Raw genomic sequence first — 21930 nt, 5'->3', positions numbered from 1 at the left:
AATAAAAACTGTTAAGAAAAAAATAGTTAAGAAAACATTATACCTGATTTCTGATCATGTATTCAGCATTGTTCACGCTGTTTTAAATGGCCTGGAAAATTTATATTTATGAATTCTACGACACCAAAACATATGGGTCACAGAGCACTAGCTCATTCATATTATATGCATAAAATGCACAATTACTTGAACAATCAAAAGAAAAAAAACATTCCTTAGAGTCTATGCGATGTAGCTTTAACACTGAAAACAAAATATTTTAAAAAGGATAATTCTTGGTTCAGTGTTTTATCACCTGATTTAAAAGATCCCAGATATTTTAATATGGGCATATTTGTATTAGCAGTCAGGTGAAGTCCAAAGAGACTTAATGAATCTGTCAATTGTCTGATTTCAATTTATTACAGTAAAATCTGTGTTTATTTTTGTTTAGTATACTAGGAGCAAAGTAAAAAAAAACATTTCAGGAAAACTTTTTTTCAGATTTGCACAAGCCTATGCTGTGAATACCACTATGGTATGTACACTGTTCACTGGTATAATGTGAATGTTCACCGCTTTTCTCTACTAACATCATTACACATCAGTGCATGTTACGTTTAATAACCAGTCAAAAAACAATGACCATTTTAAATGTTTCTTAGCAATGATTTAGGCTATGGGACTTGGTAAGTTATATAGTGATAAACTTTCAGTTCATGAAAATAAATGTAAAGATAAAGAATAAGACAAAGCTACTATGCAGCTGTTGTCCCAAGCAACTAATGAGCCTGTCTACTCATGCCCTGTTTGAACATAATCCCCAACAAAAGCAATCTTATACATTAGAGGTGTTTAGACAACATGCATTTTGGGGAGAACACCATTTGAATCCATTAGCTGGATATCTTTTTTCTGACGAGCAGTCCCAGAATCTTAGGAAGTAAGCGGGGTCTGTGTTTCCATAGAGCTGCGAGTGTGTGAGATATAACCATAGGCATTGTAGTGAATCACTATGACATAACATGCAAGTCATAGAGTAATGACTATGTAACAACACATAAGGTACACATTACACTAAGTAACACATTAAGTAATATTTGAGACCTCATTGGTCAATAATTTGTATGTTTTTAGACATGCAAAGACACAAATAATGTTCCATCCAGGATGCTTTCGTTTCAAGTGCTAAACCATTACTAGTGGATTTGCCTAGTGTGAAAGCCAATTCTGAGCCCATATTGTGCCATATGGCTATCATTATTTTTCTCACTGAAATACCCCGGCACTTTAGATCACTTCACCCACACCGGGTCACTGTGCAGACTCGATTCTGTCTGCAGCCTCAGAAGTGTTTCAGGTAATGCACATGAGATTGTTTTGCTCACACAGTGGCCAAACAAACATATAGGCAAATAGGGGCAATAAAAGAGAGCAATTGACATATTTCACTTGTCGAATAAGTTGACTTGGTCTTTAATAGGACTGCAATGATTATTTGACTACATTTTAATTACTACATCATCATTGAAAATGATGTAGGCATAATTTACATTGTAGCATTATGTGACAAAATGTACAAAATAGCTCTCCACCATATATTCGCTATCAACTTTTTATTAAGCTTATTCTTTACCATTCCAGCCGAACTATCAACGAACAGTTGCCCATCAAACACAATGTTAAATTGTGTAACATTGTGACAATCTTCCAGACATTAAATGATTAATGGCTTTCATGAATAAGCAATGAATCATTAAACTAATAAACAGTTAATGATTGCTGAAAAAATAACTGAAATTCAAGTTGAGAGGGTAGCAAATGTTTGGAAGTAAGAACCGATACTGATTTTACCATCTGATTTATGTGGTTGGCAGAGGCACACAATACACATGTAATGCATGTATTATTCACATTCTTCTTAAGGTTATTAACTACTTCGGTAGCATATTGTATATCACTATAAGTAAAGATAGACTTAATGCATATGTCACACGAAAATAATGGGGCACATTCAGCCCAAATCTTTTACTCAAAATTAACAATTTCACTAATCTGTATTTCAGTCAGAACCAAGATTTTTTTTTTTCATAACTGTCCTGAAAACTAATTCAGGACCACTCCTGCTTCTGTCGTTGTAGGTGACAGGGGGGGAAATGACAGAGCGCAGCAGTCAAACAAACATGCCATGTGAAGAGTGGGGAGGGCAAATTTAGCAAAGATTTTATGTTTTTGGTTTATTAGTCTCAAAGTGACCAAATTCGAACCAAGCAAGAAACTAGTTAACCTTTCAAAAAAGTGCTTATAACCCCTACTCGAACTCCTGGTATGTGACGATGTTTTTTCACAACAAAAAAATTCAATACACACTGATTGGCCTCTACATTATGACCACTGACAGGTGAAGTGAATAACACTGATAATCTCGTTATCATGGCACCTGTCAGTGGATGGGATATAGTAGGCAGCAAGTGAACATTCTGTCCTCAAAATTGATGTGTTAGAAGCAGGAAAAATGGGCAAGCTAAAGGATCTGAGGATCTTGGACAAGGGCCAAATTGTGATGGTTAGACGACTGGGTCAGAGCATTACCAAAACTGTTGTCCTTGAGGGGTGTTCCCGGTTTGCAGTGGTCAGTACCTATCAAAAGTGGTCCAAGGAAGGACAAGTGGTGAATCGGCGACAGGCACATGGGCAGCCAAGGCTCACGGGCAGCCAAGGCTCATAGATGCACATGGGGAACTAAGGCTGGCCCGTGTGGTCCGATCCAACAAACAAGCTACTGTAGCTCAAATTGCTGAAAAAGTAAATGCTAGTACTGATAGAAAGGTGCAACACTGTTTGATGCGTATGGGGCTGCGTTGCTGCAGACCAGTCAGGGCGCCCATGCTGACCCTTGTCCACTGCTGAAAGCGCCTACAATGGGCACATGAACATCAGAACTGGACCACAGAACAATGGAAGAAGGTGGCCTGGACTGATGAATCACGTTCCTTCTGCATTTTAGATGTAGCAACCATAGTAAATAATTATTGTGGCAACAAAACGTTCTCAGAATAGCCCACCAACAAAATTACATTCACTCTACCCTAACTTTAGACACTGGCTCACTAGTTTAAAATACATTTTCCAAAACTAAAAACTTGAATTGTATAAAGCAGTTAAAGGGGGTTATTGAAATTAATGAGATATTATTATTATTTTCAACATTTTATTAAAAGGGTTTGTCAGTAAAATGTTTAGGCTTTGTTGGTCACCTTGTCAACGTAGTTTCCATTCGTGACCTCCTACTCTGGGAGGTGAAGAATTGCGCTATTTTGCCTTTTTCCATGGTTTTACAGGCAAATTACGAACCCATTATCTAGTTACCGGTCTAATTATTCACAAAACTAAAATGCAAGCGGCAGCATTACCACAGCTAACTTCTAAACGTATAGACAATGTAGCTTATAGACACGATAGTCTTCAGTCTTGGAGATTTCTCTTGCTTCAACTAACATACCGTTTCACAGTCAGTACAGAAACAATTTTCTTACTACGGCAATAGCTAGTAGCTACCAGAAAATTCTGCCCAAGATCCAAAGAACGAGCTTGTAAAGACCAGATTGGCTATCAGATGGCCAATTAAGCTCCTTATTCCTTCAAAATGAACATTCTCACCAAATTAATGGGTGGATTTCAATGGAACGCAAAAGGACCTCATGACAGATTGCGAGACCTCATGATATCAACACTTTACCCGCCAATGTGGCAGATAGCCTTCTGAGATTTAAAAATCTACCCGCATTTGGCGCTTGGTGGGTGTTAATATCGTACCCTGTACACAAGGTATAGAATAACAACGTAAAAATGCAACATTCAACAATTTCGTATAATATTTAGTTAAAGTTCATAAAAAGACATCAGTTAACTGAAATAAATGAATGAGGCCATAATCTGTGCACACAATTTATTACATAGTTTATGTGCATATGGGGGCTTTCTGGACAATTTTTTAATAGGTCATGAAATATATGACAAACATGGTGCATTTTATTTTTGCACATTACATCCCTCAGAGTTACTTATTAACAAATGAATTAAAAAGTAATAATAATAATAATGTTGTCCAAATAAATAGAGAGTTTAATGTAAGTTGGTGTCTATAACAGCATATTAATGACTAAAATGGAAACATGGGAGTGTATTGTGCTATCTGGGTTGTTGGTTGGTGGCCATGTTGGAAAAAAGGCCATCAGGATTTACAAAATCTGCCAGCACCAACTAAACTTCCTTCTAAAAACATAGGCCTAGCCTAACAGAGTGCCACCGTCCCACACAGACATTTCCATCCTCATGGCTAACAGGCATTTAAGAAGGTAACCAAAGTATAAACAAATAGCCCATTTAATATTTTCAGTGTAATATATGTATTGTTGTGTTGACATTCTTTACTATGATAATAACACAAAAATCCTACCATTATCTAAGAGGGTATATAAAGTAGGACATAACGTTCATTGTGGAAATGTGTGTTATTCCTTGCAACATCCAAACGCAATAGCAACTACAACATAACCAAGAAAACATCATGGTCCAGCACATCCGACCTATATCCCGCCGGCATTCAGCACACTATGCACAACACAACAAGTACAATGTGTGTCCCAAACAAGATAGGGTACTACAAAGCAAGCAACAACAACTAGTTAACACTATTCACATATAATACCTACACAAGTCTGTGTGAGTAGGACACATTGCAAAAAGATTCATTGTTTGACTAAATAACAATTTAGTTTACTTTTCCGGTTGATGGAACGCTACTGTAGCGTATAACGTTACAGTGTCGACATTCTCTAACTTTGAGAAACGCGGACGTAGCCTAGGCTAGAAGAAGGCATGGAACAATGTTTATGTTGATCATTTCGCATTCATATTAACTTACGTTAGCTAATCCCATTAATTTCATTATTTACACTGAATAATAATTACTTTGCTATGTAAGAACTTGTTCAATAACCGGTTATTTAAAGACAAAATAGAGCTTTCCCCCACCCACGCGAGTAAATAGCGCATCATAATTTAAATGTATGAATAGCCATCATTTATTAAACAATACTATTTGTGACACAAAACAAAGATGTGTTGGTAAGATTACATTTGAAAAAAGGTTCAGTGTGGATGAATTTACCTTCCTTTTCTCTTCAGCCTTGCAGGTCAGCTACGGCGGCCATGACAGTTCCATCCGGGAACTTCGGTGGCTGACTGAGGTTGGTGAGGCATCTAAAGCGGATGAATATGGATTACCTGCTAGACTCGATCCAAGAGCTGTTCGAACATTAAGAAACCCCCTTTTCTTTGCCAGCAAATTATTCGGAGTTGGCACATTAATGTAAAGACAATGTTTCGAACCCGGTTTTATTCATGCCGTCTGTTTCCCTAAATTATCATGGCATTATTTCAGTGGTAAAGATAGTGTTACGTCATTCTCAAGGCTGCACTGAAAGGCACCATCATGACTCATGAACAACAATGGCGTAGCACGCCATTTCCTTTTATCAGACAACTACTGGATACGAAGCGTTCCTACTCCCTTGTCCAGTCTTTAGCTGTAACATGTCTTTACGTTTCTCTTTTTCTCTTTATAGGCTATACAAACACACAATGTCAGTTGCCTACTGTATAGTTTATTTTGGATTCGTTATATCCTGTTAATGCGTTGCCAGGGATGGAGTAGACTGTAGTTATCAACCAAATATAGTCCTTACAAAGTTCTAAATGTATATGCAAAACCGTAAACACATTGTCCCCCAGAAATTATGCAGATGCCATCTCGAACGAAATAATATTTTTAATGTGACAAACTAACACATTTTAGTTAATTTGTGAAGTACAGTTTTGCAATAGGGTGTTAAATAAACCTTTTATTTCTGATTTGTTAATCAAACACTGATCTTTTCTGCCACCAGTAGTGAGCAAGCTGATTTTCTGAACACCTGTATTGAATACCTGCACTGAAGTGTTTTTTTTTACTGAGATGTTCAAAAGACTACAAAATACTGACTACCTAAACCTGAATCACTGTCTCTGTACAGCTTGTTAACTTCCCCACACAGTCAAAAACACCAAGTCTTTGACGCATCTTCCAGAAGACAGGATGTTTGTGGGTCAGCACTAGACTAACTATCCACCCTCTGGCCTATTTCAAAGTATTAAAAGCAGCCATGTCCATCTTCTACTCTTTCATGATTCAAAACAGAGCAAATCCCTGTAACTTGTTTTCCACCATCAGTAAACTCCTCCACCCTACAGGCTCTGGCCCTTCCCATAGCATCTACTGTACAATGCAGCAAATTTGCTGAGTTCTATAATATCAACACTATCTAAGAGAATGTTATGTCCTCCACATTGGCCAAATACAGTCATTGTTCAAGATGGCTGCCATCAGACCTATGCTCAAGAAACAAGCATGGACCCAGACCTTTCTAAATAAATGTTTAGTTTGAAAGAGGGTAAAGAAAGATCAGCAGGATCATGCTTTGCCACAGAATGCAGGAAGGTAAGCCAAGGGTAAAAAAAAAAAAATTTGAAGAAAACAGTTGTACCAACGGCTATAGGACATTGCCATCAGAAAGGCAGAGTTTTTCATTAGTTCCCCACTAATGAAGATACATCTTGTTATTGTTTTGCTAGCTTTGTTTATGAACCCAGATGGCCAGTTTCTATTTTATCTAGACCATGACTCATTGACGAAATACCTTGTAGAGTCATGTGAGACTTTTGTCTATTGTAAACTTGCGAGATAGTTTGTAAACGCTATTTTTGCAAATCACACATTTGAGGTATAGTTCTCAATGTTCCCGTGGAATAGAATTATGTGTAACACAATAAATTGCTCCTTATACGATGTAGCCTATACATTACAATGTATGTGGCAAGTTCATGGTTCAATCTTGAGTAAGCTAATGTATGGAATACATAAGCGTGGGACCCTAGCTAGGTTGTAAAGTATATTTACTCTTACATTTTTCTTTGTATCTATATGATGCAACCTGATATTGATAGCAGCACACATATGAGGAGCTTCAACAGATGAAGGATGACAGAGAAGAGAGATGGGGATCTATAAAACATACCTACCAAAGACAAGTGTTTGCTGTGGGTAGTGGGATCTACTTATGCAACATACAGTGAATATAAAAAGTCTACATACCCCTGTTAAAATGCCAGTTTCTTGTGATGTAAATGAATGAGACAAAGATAAATCATGTCAGAACTTTTTCCACCTTTAATGTGACCTATAACATGAACAATTCAATTGAAAAACAAACTGAAATCTTTGAGGGTAAAAATAAAAAACAATAACCTGGTTGCATAAGTGTGCACACCATTAAACTAATACTTTGCTGAAGCACCTTTTGATTTTATTACAGCACTCAGTCTTTTTGGGTAGGGGTCTATTAGCATGACACATCTTGACGTGGCAATATTTACCCACATTTAACGGACGCCTGAGGGTTTTCTGCCAAAATTGCCTGGTATTTGGAACTGTCCATAATCCCTCCACCCTGAATAAGGCCCCGGTTCCAGCTGTAGAAAAACAGTCCCAAAGCATGATGCTGCCACCACCATGATTCACTGTGGGTATGGTGTTCTTTGGGTGCAGTGTTGTTTTTGTGCAAAAAATACCTCTTGGAATTATGGCCAAAATGTTCAACCTTAGTTTCATCAAAACATAACACATTTTCCCACGTGCTTTTTGGAAGACTTGATGTTTTGTTCTTTCAAACTTCAGCCGGGCTTGGATGTTTTTCTTTGTAAGAAAAGGCTTCTGTCTTGCCACCCTACCCCTTAGCCCATTCATATGAAGAATACAGGAGATTGTTGTCACATGTAGCACATAGCCAGTACTTGCCAGAAATTCCTGCAGTTCCTTTAATGTTGCTGTAGGCCTCTTGGAAGCCTCCCTGACCAGTTTTCTTCTTATCTTTTCATCAATTTAGGAGGGACGTCCAGTTCTTGGTAATGTCTCTGTTGTGCCATATTTTTTTCCACTTGATGATAACTGTCTTCACTGTGTTTCATGGTATATCTAATGCTTTGGAAATTATTTTGTACCCTTCTCCTGACTGATATCTTTGAACAAGGAGATCCCTCTGGTGCTTTGGAAGCTCTCTGCAGACCATGGCATTTGCTCTGAGATGCAACTAAGAAAATGTCAGTAGAATTCTACTACAACAGCTGAACTTTATTTGTGATTAATCAGAGTCACTTTAAATGATCGCAGATGTGTAATAACTTGTATTTAACATGAGTTTGAATGTGATTGGTTAATTGTGAACACAGCCACATCCCCAGTCATAAGAGAGTGTGCACACTTATGCAACAAAGTTATTGTATGGTTTTTATTTTTCATTTTTCCCCCTCGAAGATTTCAGTTTGATCTTTAAATGAATTGTTCACAGTATAGGTCACATTAAAGGTGGAAAAAGTTCTGACATGATTTATCTTTGTCTCATTCTTTTACATCACAAAAACCTGGCATTTTTACAGGGGTGTGTAGACTTTTTATATCCACTGTACATCCGACTACACTGCCCTGATTAACCCAGCGTGCCAAGAATCAACTGGAAGAAGAGGCCTTGGCCACAGGGACCTAATGACTAGCTCTCAATAAATTACTGGTACAGATATTTTAGGAGGCAGGAAGGCGTTCCGGAGGCATCCGAAACAGATGCCCAAGCCACCTCAGCTGACCCCCCTCGATGTGGAGGAGCAGCGGCTCTACTCCGAGCTCCTCCCAGGTGACCGAGCTTCTCACCCTATCTCTAAGGGATCGCCCAGCCACCCTGCAGAGAAAGCTCATATCGGCCGCCTGTATCCGGGATCTTGTCCTTTCGGTCATGACCCAAAGCTCATGACCATAGGTGGGAGTAGGAACGTAGATTGACCGGTAAATCGAGAGCTTCGCCTTGCGGCTCAGCAATTTCTTCACCACGACAGACCGATACATCGACCGCATTACTGCAGAAGCTGCACCGATCCGTCTGTCAATCTCCCGTTCCATCCTTTCCTCACTCGTGAACAAGACCCCTAGATACTTAAACTCCTCCACTTGAGGCAGGCACTCTCCACCAACCTGAAGTGGGCAAGCCACCCTTTTCCAACTGAGGACCATGGCCTCGGATTTGGAGGTACTGAGTTTCATCCCCACCACTGAATACTCGGCTGCAAACCGTCCCAGTGCATGCTGAAGGTCCTGGTTTGAAGGGGCCAACACGACAACATCATCCGCAAAGAGCAGAGACGAAATCGTGTGGTCCCCAAACCTGACACCCTCTGGCCCCTGGCTGCGCCTATAATTTCTGTCCATAGAAATTACGAACAGAACCGGTGACAAAGGGCAGCCCTGTCGGAGTCCAACATGCACTGGGAACAAGTCTGACTTACTGCCGGCAATGCAGACCAAGCTCCTGCTTCGGTCGTACAGGGACCTGACAGCCCTTAGCAAAGGACCCAGGACCCCATATTCCCGAGGCACTCTCCACAGGATGCCGCGAGGGACACAGTCGAATGCCTTCTCCAAATCCACAAACACATGTGGATTTGTTGGGCAAACTCCCATGAACCCTCCAACACCCCGTAGAGGGTATAGAGCTGGTCCAGTGTTCCACGGCCTGGACGAAAACCACACTGTTCCTCCTGAATCCGAGGTTCTACTATTGGCTGTATTCTCCTCTCCAGAACCCTGGCATAGACTTTCCTGTGGAGGCTGAGAAGTGTGATCCCCCTATAGTTGGAACAAACCCTCCGGTCCCCCTTCTTAAAAAGAGGGACCACCACCCCGGTCTGCCATCCCAGAGGGACTGTCCCCGACTGCCACTCGATGTTGCACAGGTGTGTCAACCAAGACAGCCCCAAAACATCCAGAGACTTGAGGTACTCAGGGCGGATCTCATCCACCCCGGGTGCCTTGCCACTGAGGAGTTTCTTGACCACCTCTGTGACTTCAGCCCGGGTGATGGACGAGTCCACCTCTGAGCCCTCATCCTCTGCTTCCTCAATGGAAGACGTGACGGCGGGATTGAGGAGATCCTCGAAGTACTCCTTCCACCGCCCGACGACATCCCCAGTTGAGGTCAACAGCTGCCCACCTCTACTGTAAACAGCGTTGGTAGGGCACTGTTTCCCTCTCCTGAGGCGCCGGATGGTTTGCCAGAATCTCTTCGAGGCCAGCCGATAGTCCTTCTCCATGGCCTCACCGAACTCCTCCCAGGCCCGAGTTTTTGCCTCCACAACCACCCAGGCTGCAGTCCGCTTGGCCTGTCGGTACCCGTCAACTGCCTCAGGAGTCCCACAAGCCAACCAGGCCTGATAGGACTCCTTCTTCAGCTTGACAGCATCCCTTACTTCCGGTGTCCACCACCGGGTTCGGGGATTGCCGCCTCGACTGCCGCACCGGAGACCTTACGGCTACAGCTCCGAGCGGCCGCTTCGACAATGGCGGTGGAGAACATGGTCCACTCGGACTCAATATCTCCAGCCTCACTCGGGATCCAGTCGAAGCTCTGCCGGAGGTGGGAGTTAAAGATCTCTCTGACAGGAGTCTCGGCCAGACGTTTCCAGCAGACCCTTACAGTACGCTTGGGCCTGCCGAGTCTGTCCAGCTTCCTCCCCCGCCATCGGATCCAACTCACCACCAGGTGGTGATCAGTTGACAGCTCCGCCTCTCTCTTCACCCGACTGTCCAAGACATACGGCCGCAGGTCAGATGAAACGACAACAAAGTCGATCTGCGGCCTAGGGTGTCCTGGTGCCACGTGCACTGATGGACACCCTTATGCATGAACATGGTGTTCGTTATGGACAAACTGTGACTAGCACAGAAGTCCAATAACTGAACACCACTCGGGTTCAGATCAGGGGGGCCGTTCCAGAGCCCAAGCCGTGCGTAGAGGTGATCCCGACTACCTCTAGTCGGAACCTCTCAACCTCACGCACGATCTCAGGCTCCTTCCCCACCAGCGACGATCCACGTCCCTAGAGCTAGTTTCAGTGTCCAGGGATCGGGTTGTCTAGGCCCCTGCCTTCGACTGCCGCTCGATCCTCTCCGCACCGGCCCCTCATGGTCCCTCCTGTGGGTAGTGAGCCCACGGGAAGGTGGTCCCACGTCGCTCCTTCGGGCTGAGCCCGGCCGGCCCCATGGGGAAAGGCCCGGCCACCAGGCGCTCACGTACGAGCCCCAACCCAGGGCCTGGCTCCAGGGTGGGGCCCCGGCTGCGCCATACCGGGCGACGTCACCCAGGCGGTCTCCCACCCAAGTACTAACCGGGCCCGACCCTGCTTAGCTTCCCAGATCAGACGAGATTGGGCATGCTGAGGGAGGTGTGGCCGTAAGCCCATATCTTACTATGATTTCTAATGAATCATGTGAAATTGAAAACTGGAGTAGGTCTAATGATACAGAAAATTCTGCTTTTACATCACAGGAATAAATTACATTGTAATTATGCATATAATATAATATATAACCGAAAATAGCTACAAAATAGCAAATAGCTTGTAATAATATTTCACAATATCAATGTTTAATAAAAAAAAAAGCCATAGTGAGCTTGAGACATATAGGCCTATAGACCTTTACAATACACACATGCATAAACACAGCAAACAGATTATGGTGCGTGTATTTGACCATTTTTATATTATTAACAAAACACAGCATACAGTAAGTAAAAACACTTACCTTGATCACATCCTGTGATCCGCATCAGTGTTCGTTAAAAGTTGAAAACGCACAGGATAACAGTAACCTATAAGTGAATATTCTGATTTGGTTTGCAGATTCTTTAGGTCTTACCTTGTTACTTCAACTAGCCTACTGTTAAAAAAAAGTGGGCTGGTGCACCGTCTATAATTCTCTCTCATTCAGTGTCTTTCCCATTCAGTTAGTTGTGCACAAATGGAGCACAAACGAACAAGAATTTGGAGCATGTGGGGGCTGGTGACGTCATCAACAATAATTTATTGTCTAATATTTTAAAACCCAACACAGCACAAACTAAACTTTTACCAGCACAAACCAGCACTAACGGAGCACAAACGAACGACACTATTTTGGGTGCATTTGGAGCATGTTGGGGCTGGTGACGTCATCAACAATAATTTATTGTCTAATATTTTAAAACCCAAAGCAGCACAAACTAAACTTTTACCGGCACAAAGCAGCACAAACGAAGCACAAACGAACTAGACTATTTTGGGTGCATTTGGAGCATGTGGGGGGCTGAGTGACCTCTGAATGACCACCTAATATTATTTTAATATCTAAAAAAAACGAAGCTGCTCAAACCAGCACAAACGGAGCACAGATGATTGCGTCTATTTTGGGTAAATTTGGAGCATGTGGGGGGGCTGGTGACATCATCGTCTATAATTCAATGACTAATAATTTAAAACCCAACGCAGCACAAACGAAACCTTTACCGGCACAAACAAACAAGACTATTTTGGGTGAATTTGGAGCATGTGGGGGGGCTGAGTGACCTCAGAATTACCTAAAAATATTATTTTAATATCTAAAAAACCGAAACAGCACAAACAACATTTTTTACAACACAAACGATTGAGCATAGTTTGACGACGTTTTGGGTTGGGTGGGGGGTCAACTTCAAGCAGGTCTAAAGCTTCGTTCACACCAGACACGGCATAAAATTACCGTACGGTAATTTAACGCAAACATCGCAATCAATCTTCCGCATCTTCATAACCAGTATCTCAAAGACGGAGGAGAGCCTCATTTTGCTAGTGTCTAGCCACCCTTGTTTGTATGATACTACCTTGGACGTTTACCGAGACCTAAATGTTAAAAATGCTGCGTGGAAAAGTGTAGCCATGCAAGCATGAGCAGAAGCTTTCTCAGTTTATGTTTCATTGTAGCAGATGAAATGAAAACGTCATCCAGGCTATATATATATATATATATTTTCCCTCAAATATGTTTTAACCAATCAGGTCTAGGATATGTCCCGCTCAAATATTTAGCGTTTCAAACTTTGATCTGGTAGGCTATTACAAATAATTAATGAGCTGTCAAATCTATTTTTGCGATCCCATAAACCCGTAATTGAAAGCTACATATTAGCTCTTCTTCGGTGGTACATCAACTTCCGTTTCTGATACCGTACGGAAAAGCACCGCACAAGTTAAGAAAATTTCAACTCATGCGACACACCTGCCGTACCACAACCAAATCTGGCCGAGTACGGCTTCGTTCACACCAGACATGGCAATCTTTATGCGTTCCGGCGGAAGTCCATTCATTTCAATAGAAAGCAATCCGCACCGCTGCGTCTAATCTACCGTACTCGGCCAGATTTGTTTGCGGTACGGCAGGTGTGTCGCATGAGTTGAAATTTTCCACTTGTGCAATATTCTATTAACATTCAAATTCTTTAGTCAAGTCACTGGTAGCTGAGCGCAAGTTCTAAACCATTAGCGGGAAAACAAGTTATAGAAACTGAGCTTGAAAAAAACAGCGTTAGCCTGAGATGAAATACCTACAGAAAACCCTTGTTTCTTCGTGTCCACAATTTGGTTGCTTACTATTTTTTTGTTTCTTTGTTTATCCTCAAGTTCAGATGTTTTGTGCTTCTTTGCCTATCAGCAGTTGAACAGGTATGGTAACATCGTTAGCTAACTTGTCTAAATCGTGTTTCTTAGGGTATCAACAAGTTAGAATTTTATAATATGTGCTTACTCCTTGTAACGTTTATCAACTGATACGTAACGTTGGCTAAATCGTTTCTTTGTGTAACGTTATCCACATCATGTGGATAACGTTACTCTTGGCAGTAAATTTAGACTTGCAATTCCGTTACTGAGGTGTCTGTGTATCCACATTGTTCTTAGCTAGCCTGTGTGTGTTAGCTGCCGGTTTTTTAAACTTATTTTCTAAATATTGCTTTCAGGTGATGACGTTTTCTGTAGTTTTGTTCCCGCAGGAGGATGACTGTGTGGCAGCAGTTCCACGCCAGGTATGTGAATTACATGTTGATCTCGTAATTACTGCAATGTTTACGTGGTTTCACCATATTTACCTACTTTTATGTTTATTTTTAGGATGGAGCAAGTACAGTACTCCAAGGCACCAGAGAGGTACTCCACGCCACCATGTAGAGGATGGCTACATAGGTAAGTGTGGGTTCATTCACTTAACCCAGATGCCTAACTTGTTATTAAATAATGTTGCTTCCAATTTTATTTGTCAATTTCAATGTATTTTTAAGGGCAAGAAGGCAGAGTTAGGTGGAAGTTTTAGCTCTGCACATGAACATTTTGGTGGACACTGCGATTTGAGTTCTGATTGTAAAATAACCAGATATGTAAGACTGAATAATTAACTGTCTGTCTTTACTTTCAGAACATTTGGAGAAGATCAAGTGGCTGATTGAAGAGAAGGTTGAGAGCACAGCTGGCTCTACAATCGAGTAAAAACTAGACCATAGTTAGGCTGGCATCTGGCGTCTTAATGAAACTGCATTACTGTACAGCCTTTCTGAAATTACATGTATATGGCAGTTTTGTTTATTTCACTATTAAGCTATTGACATTTCATTGGGATTTTTAGCTTCTGATAAACGTCTGACTGAAAAGAATGTCAAGTCGAGGGCAGAGCTGGCTCTACAATCAGGTAAAAACAAGACTATAGTTGTGCTAGCATGTTGTCTTTCATTTGTCTTGAATGTCATGCAATTCTCAAAATCATGTCAGACCATTTAAGTACAATATCTGATTACTGTATTACAGGAGCCATAAGGAAGAATCTTTCCAACCGGGATGCTAATGATGAGGCTGTCCAGAACCAGGTCCCCAGGTACCAGAAAGGGGCAGCTGACCGTGCAGGTGGGAGATGTTGCGGCGGTACAAGGGACCTGACGTGAATATGAATGACATCTCCAGCACAACCAATATTGCTGCTAAGCTTTAGTACTGTATTTTTACTGCTGCTATGTACAGTGTTTTATATGTATATGTATATATATATGTATGTGTGTGTATGATTGCATTATCCTCTTAATATATTTATATATTTATAGTGTGAATGTTCTTAATTTTGACTGTAGCTGTAGTGTTATGCCACCATTCATATGCTTATTGCACTGATTAATCTATGATATTCAATAACTATTGATTGCTGCTAGGTCATACTTATGTGTATTACTGCCATTCTAGCCCTTGTTTATTTTGTATTGTATTATGTTTATTTTGTATTTTCACATTCAAATACTGTAATTTTACTATCTGTTGCTGGACATGTTTTCTTGCGCTATTTGATTTTGTAACATTTTCATATAAATTCATTTGCACATGTTTTTTGTGTATGCATCTTGCACTATTTTAAATAAATTGTTTAGATTTTATTCAGTTCATTGTCATTTGTGATGTGACCAAAATTATTATAAAGGATTATTATAAATGAAATGTAATATTGGGGCGTGAGGCATCCCGCTGGGTTTATTGCATAAAAGCGGCTAGCTGCCGTCGGGCCGCTAGTGAGCCACTGATCAGAGTATTGTTAGAAGGCATTGTCATGAAAGCGGCCCACCGGGGGCTCTATAAAAAAAAAAAAGCCGCTGGCCAGATGCTTTGCAGAAATGCTAGTGGGCCACTGGCATGTTGCTTGCTGGGTATTTAGTAACATTATGAAAGTTGCCTGAAATAACATGAGGATTACTTAAAATTATGTTACCAATTATGTTCTAGAATGTGACCTCAAAGGTTTTGTAGTCTCCACAAAGTCATGGTTACGTACTAAGTCTATTCAGGACGTAGAAATGTGGGGGCCTCTGAAAGGTCTAATGATGTTATTTAGTAACGTTATAATAGTTGCCTGAACATACACACGATTACGTCCCCAATTGGTACTGTAAGTAACAAAAATAACTTTTTCATGAAGTACAAGAAACGTAACTGAGACATTTGTAACATTCTTTTAAGGTTTTACAAAGGTACTGAATGTCACAGCCTGTTCAGAATTAGAAAAGTTACTGGTACTTCTGGTGAAAACAACACAAGTGACCCTCAACACAAGTGACCAATTTGGTTAATAAAAAAAATGTATCAACATATACACTCAACTAAAGGATTATTAGGAACACCTGTTCAATTTCTCATTAATGCAATTATCTAATCAACCAATCACATGGCAGTTGCTCAATGCATTTAGGAGTGTGGTCCTGGTCAAGACAATCTCCTGAACTCCAAACTGAATCTCAGAATGAGAAAGAAAGGTGATTTAAGCAATTTTGAGCGTGGCATGGTTGTTGGTGCCAGACGGGCCAGTCTGAGTATTTCACGATCTGCTCAGTTACTGGGATTTTCACGCACAACCATTTCTAGGGTTTACAAAGAATGGTGTGAAAAGGGAAAAACATCCAGTATGCAGCAGTCCTGTGGGCGAAAATGCCTTGTTGATGCTAGAGCTCAGAGGAGAATGGGCCGACTGATTCAAGGTGGTAGAAGAGCAACTTTGACTGAAATAACCACTCGTTACAACTGAGGTATGCAGCAAAGCATTTGTGAAGCCACAACACGCAAAACCTTGAGGCGGATGGGCTACAACAGCAGAAGACCCCACCGGGTACCACTCATCTCCACTACAAACTTTAGCTTTTGTCATCATAAAGACAATGTCCCCTTAATATTTTGGTCAGTCTCAAGGAAGATATGTAGGTTGAGACCAGTAATACAAAAATACAAATAATATACAGCTCTGGGTTAGAACCAGCTGGATGGCAAAAACAGTGCAAGTAGTACCTCAAAGGTAATTTGAATAAAAAAAATAACTATTCAACATGACAAAAGAGCTGAAAAGAAAAGCTTTGAGTGAGGAAAAGGTTTCAATTCTGGCTTTACTGGCAGAGGGATACAGTGAGCGTCAGGTTGCTTCCATCCTGAAAATTTCAAACACGGTGGTTCATAAGAACAAGGTCAAGCAACAGACATTGGGGAAAACAAAATCTATAGACTGGCAGAGTGCGAAAACGACTGTCTACTAACTGAGATGCCCGTCAACTCATTCGAATGCCATTCAACAACTGTAGGATGAAATCAAGTGACCTACAAAAAAAATGGCAAACAGCAGCTGGGGTGAAGTGCACAGCAAAGACTGTTCAAAACAGGCTCCTAGGGGCAGGGCTGAAGTCGTGGAAAGCTAGAAAAAAGCCCTTCATCAAGGAGAAGCAAAGTAGAGCCAGGCTGATGTTTGCAAAAGACCATAAGGATTGGACCGTAGAGGAATGGTGTAAGGTAATCTTCTCTGACTATTCAAATTTTCCACTTTGCCCTACACCTTTTTGTCTATTGGTTCGTTAGACGGAGTCATTCGATTTGGTTCAGGTAATCACCTAATCAGTACCTCATTAAGTAAAATGAGGTGTGCCTGTGTTGGAATTTAACAGACACTGGAATGGAATCGCTGCCATACATGTACAGATGCTGATTTGAGAAAGATTAGGAGTGGTCTCTTAATTTTTTTAAGATATTTACTGAGTTCACACAAAGCATGATTCAACAAGACATTTGATTATTATGTAACTTTTACATTATTCAATTATTATGAAATAACTGAATCAGATTGTGGACACTTTTATACTATTTTTAAACTTGTTTTCATTGTCCATGATCAGGTCCCAACAGTAAGGCATTAACATTGGCTTAGGTTCTTATATTTTAATTGTTTGTAAAAATGGCCAGTTTGATATCAGTTGATAGTTGGATTTCAATTTCAGTGATTCAAGAAGGATATGATTCTAAGTGGAAAAAGTAATTGTTTAGCCTGGTTATTGCCATTGAAGACAATTTAATTGTAGTGAACTAGGTGGGATTTCCTTCTTTATCCTTCCTTTTTGTTTTGAAGACAGACACAGTTCTGATTTTAATTTCTGTACCGTTGACCAATTTGGGAGAATGTGAGGTGGGTGATAAATGATTTTTTAATTACATTTTCTTGATTGTTTGTAAATGTTATATTCTTTTTGACTACATTTCTTCTATATTATGTCATGCACTTTGTTAGGAGAAAATACCAGGACTGATGATCTAACAACATGGACATAATTATATCTAGAAAGGGGTTGATAGAATAAATGTATACATACCTCACATGCTCACTGTAAAACTAAAGTCTGTTTAGAGCCCTGCTGAATTGTGTTGTGCAACTTTAAGAGGGCATGGGATGTTGGAGTCGAAAAACACAAAGTCTGAGAGAAGTGTCATGTGAAATATGTAGACTGGACAGAAATTAACTGTACCTATTCTAGCTGTAGGTATGAATATACAAATTTTCAAGTGCAAATAATTGTTATGGCATATTAAAATACCTGGTACAAAATATTGTTTCCCAAATTACAAATGAGTTGCTTTAAAAAAATTGCATTTCAGCTTGTATTTATTTAAGATCATTATCTAACTGGTTCCAAATGTAAGTTACCTTGTCAGTACACCGTGACAATGCAATATTGTTTGCTGGGAAATGACTACATGAGCAAAATATCTAGTCGGGTTGACTATGTGGTTTGTGCTTTAAAAAGAGCAGGAGTTTATATTGGCATGTACTTGAAATATCAGCAGGACCATTGTGGAATGTAGGAATATAAGGCAGAAAGCAGTTATTTTAAAAATAGAACCACTGTGTTAATGGGATATGGTTGATGCTGCAGAGGACCAGGAGTACAAGATAACAGGTAGCTGTACTTAGACCAAATTGATTTTGCTAGTGCAAAAATTAGCATTGAATAACCAAATACAGCAAACCTGCCAATGGTCAGCAAATGACGACTAGGCAACCTTAATTACATCACGTTGTCACAACGTACTGGTGACGAAATGACTAAAATAGGAACTTCAATTTTCTGGTTGCTGCAACGTCAGATAGTTACGTAACTGATACAAAAACGGACTGTCTCACTACGTCGTGATAATGTAATATTGTTTGCTGGGGGACTGCTAGTTTGTCGGCTTCAAGTTAGATACCCTCATGTGGTTCCTAGCTAGGTACCTTTAAAATGTAGCAATGACATTTTCAGTTAGATAGTGCCTTGATGTATGAATATTTTCTTGGTGACGAATAAACTGAGCAAGCGTAACTTGGACACAGCAGTTTTACAAAGCTCAGCAATACTACGTATGACAACTACTACAAAAAAACTAACATGTTCAGTACAGAAAGCAAGCGAGATACCATCTTACCCGCCAATGTAAATCACGCTTAAAATCAGTGCGTGCTTCCGCCGCCTGGTGGTGTGTAGGCTGTATAGCTCCTGAGGCACACAAACCTGGACACAAATTTGTAGATCTCTGGAGTAGCATGTGGCTGCAGTACCGGAGGCTGTAGTTTCAGGACTGCAGTTCCAGGACCCTCGTTATTCGCAAAAGCGTCACCTAACGAATTGGATAACCATGGACTGGCTTAATCAATAGCATGTTTAATAAGATGCACGGTAATCAGAGTCTGAGTAGCTATATTGAATCACGTTTTGTTTTGTATTAAAGCAATACTGGTGTCTTGAATTGGACAAGAAAGTTAATGTTAGTTAGCGTGTTGACTAAATGTTAATCAAGCTTTGTGTCTTGAAATGATTTCGACAGTAAAGTTGATGTTAGCTAATTAGGCCAAACTTCGCCCAAATGCTTAAAGTTTAGTATCATAACGTTAGCAAACTAGTGAAACCACAGCCTCTGGCTTGCGTTGAATACTGCCTTCTGGTCATCCAATTTGCTAGGTGGTGCTGTGGTCGCAAATAACATAGGGTCCTAGAACTGCGGTCCTGAAACTGCAGCCTCCGGTACTGAAGCCACATAATATTGGATCGGTAGAAGTGTAGCAAAAGTCACATGTAAAAAGACAGCGAATGGGGAGGCCCGTCTGAGTTGAAACTGATGACTTGTCCGTATAAGTATTTACAGATTTGTCTATGGATTTACAGATTAGTCTGCGGATTTGCAGATTAGTCTGCGCGTTTACAGATTTGTCTATACAGTGGGGAGAACAAGTATTTGATACACTGCCCGATTTTGCAGGTTTTTCCACTTACAAAGCATGTAGAAGTCTGCAATTTTTACAACCCGATTCCAAAAAAGTTGGGACACTGTACAATTCTGAATAAAAACAGAATGCAATGATATGTCAATATGTTATTCAGAATACAACATAGATGACATATCAAATGAGAAAATGTATCACCTTAAAGGAAAAATAAGATGATTTAAAATTTCATGGCATCAACACATCTAAAAAGAAGTTGGGACAAGGCCATGTTTACCACTGTGTGGCATCCCCTCTTCTTTTTATAACAGACTGCAAACGTCTGGGGACTGAGGAGACAAGTTGCTCAAGTTTATGAATAGGAATGTGGTCTCATTCTTGTCTAATACAGGCTTCTAGTTGTTCAACTGTCTAAGGTCTTCTTTGTCTCACCTTCCTCTTTATGATGCGCCAAATGTTTTCTGTGGGTGAAAGATCTGGACTGCAGGCTGGCCATTTCAGTAGCTGGATCCTCCTCCTATGCAGCCATGACATTGTAATGGATGCAGTATGTGGTCTGGCATTGTCATGTTGGAAATTGAAGGTCTTCCCTGAAAGAGACGACGTCTGGATGGGAGCATATGTTGTTCTAGAACGTGGATATAACTGTCAGCATTGATGGTGCCTTTCCAGATGTGTAGGCTGCCCATGCCACACGCACTCATGCAACCCCATACCATCAGAGATGCAGCGCTGATAACAACTTGGGTTGTCCTTGTCCTCTTTAGTCCGGATGACATGGCGTCCCAGTTTTCCAAAAGAAATTTTGATTTGTCTGACCACAGAACACTTTTCCACTTTGCCAGAGTCCATTTTAAATGATCCTTGGCCCAGAGAAAACGCCTGCGCTTCTGGATCCTGTTTAGATACGGCTTCTTTTTTGACCTATAGAGTATTAGCCGGCAATGGCGAATGGCACGGTGGATTGTGTTCACCGACAATGTTTTCTGGAAGTATTCCTGAGCCCATGTTGTGATTTCCATTGCAGTATCATTCCTGTATGTGATGCAGTGCCGTCTGAGGGCCCGAAGATCACGGGCATCCAATATGGTTTTCCGGCCTTGACCCTTACGCACAGAGATTGTTCCAGATTCTCTGAATCTTTGGATGATATTATGCACTGTAGATGATGATAACTTCAAACTCTTTGCAATTTTTCTCGGAGAAACTCCTTTCTGATATTGCTCCACTTATTTTTGCCGCAGCATTGGGGGAATTGGTGATCCTCTGCTCATCTTGACGTCTGAGAGACACAGCCACTCTGAGAGGCTCTTTTTATATCATGTTGCCAGTTGACATAATAAGTTGCAAATTGGTCCTCCAGCTGTTCCTTATCTTTTCCGGCCTCTTATTGCTACCTGTCCCAACTTTTTTGGAATGTGTAGCTCTCATGAAATCCAAAATGAGCCAATATTTGGCATGACATTACAAAATGTCTCACTTTCAACATTCAAAATGTTATCAATATTCTATTGTGAATTAAATATAAGTTTATGTGATTTGTAAATTATTCTATTCCTTTTTTACTCACAATTTGTACAGTGTCCCAACTTTTTTGGAATTGGTTTGTATAATAGGTACGCTTCAACTGTGAGTGACAGAATCAAAAAATCCAGAAAATCACATTGTATGATTTGTAAGTAATTAATTAGAATTTTATTGCAAGACATAAGTATTTAATACATCAGAAAAGCAGAACTTAATATTTGGTACAGAAACCTTGGTTACAGAGATCATACGTTTCCTGTAGCACGCCCCATAACTTGTCGCCTACAAGGCAGTCTGCGTCTCTAACCACTTAGCTATTTAACAGTGAATAGTCTGTCAGTCAGTCACTCAGTCAATCACTCACTCAGTAAAAGACATTCGCTCTTAGCTGGCTC

At 40.6% G+C, this 21930-nt stretch overlaps 1 protein-coding gene across 4 annotated transcripts in view; it reads right to left on the bottom strand.

The window, feature by feature from the left end:
- si:ch211-214e3.5 (zinc finger protein 518A) overlaps window positions 1-5238 on the bottom strand; it is a 28635-nt gene extending 23397 nt beyond the window's left edge. For 3 of the 4 annotated variants that reach the window (XR_004575763.1, XM_029119976.2, XM_010865753.4), the window contains exon 1: window positions 5153-5238. The gene's annotated coding sequence lies outside the window, so the exon portion shown is untranslated. The remainder of the gene's footprint in view (window positions 1-5152) is intronic. The other variant, XM_010865755.4, reaches the window with a different exon arrangement.
- Window positions 5239-21930: the final 16692 nt, after the last annotated feature.

Source organism: Esox lucius, chromosome 5, assembly GCF_011004845.1.
Source record: "Esox lucius isolate fEsoLuc1 chromosome 5, fEsoLuc1.pri, whole genome shotgun sequence".
Classification (NCBI taxonomy): Eukaryota; Metazoa; Chordata; class Actinopteri; order Esociformes; family Esocidae; genus Esox; species Esox lucius.
The sequence above is the reverse complement of the archived record's forward strand: the minus strand, read 5'-3'. Positions and strand labels throughout refer to the sequence as shown.